Source organism: Aplysia californica, unplaced genomic scaffold (genome assembly GCF_000002075.1).
Source record: "Aplysia californica isolate F4 #8 unplaced genomic scaffold, AplCal3.0 scaffold00774, whole genome shotgun sequence".
In the NCBI taxonomy this organism is placed as follows: Eukaryota; Metazoa; Mollusca; class Gastropoda; order Aplysiida; family Aplysiidae; genus Aplysia; species Aplysia californica.
The window spans coordinates 69,204-69,943 of NW_004798044.1; positions in this window are offsets into that span (position 1 = coordinate 69,204).

Consider the following 740-nt stretch of genomic DNA (forward strand, 5'->3'; position numbering starts at 1 on the left):
AGCCGTGTACTTGTATCCTTACAACAGCCTGAGACTATCAGAGATGGTGGAGCTTGATTACATAATACTGTAATACTTATTATTTGATTCATCATGGAGAAATCCCACGCTCGTAAGAGGCGACTAAAAGTAAAAGTGCATAGGACTGGTCGCCCGAAAAATGCCAGTTTGCGGAGGGCCAACAACCCAACCCAGTAAAAAACAGTAAGTTACAGAAACACGGACAAACACAGCTTTTTATTTTTCGATCTTGGGAGACGGAGGAGCTTCTGTATCCAGCAGGAACAATGAAGGACAGCGGACAAAGCCGAGAGGACAGGGCAAGAGATCAAGGGGAAGACCTCGTGGAACTTGGAGAAGAATCACAGAAATCGATGTACAGAAAAGTGGGAAGACATGGAATAACATCAAGAGGCTAGCCCAGGATAGAGAAAAGTGGGGGGTGTTTGTCCGTGGCCTATACCCTGGTGCAGGGTGAGAAAGGCAATGATGATGATGATGATGTATTCAGGATATATGGGTATTTTAGTATTTGTGCCAAAAGCAAGAGAAATGAACAAAATATTCTATACTACCAATAACTTTTTCCTGCCCAATAATTAACAAGCACCTGATTCCACTGTTACGCATTACAATATCTGACAACTGACAAGGCATTTATGTTAACGGGGAGCTGGCGACATGTTATGGTAGCACTGGGCGCATATTTTTTACTACATCATTCTCCTTAAACCCCCCCC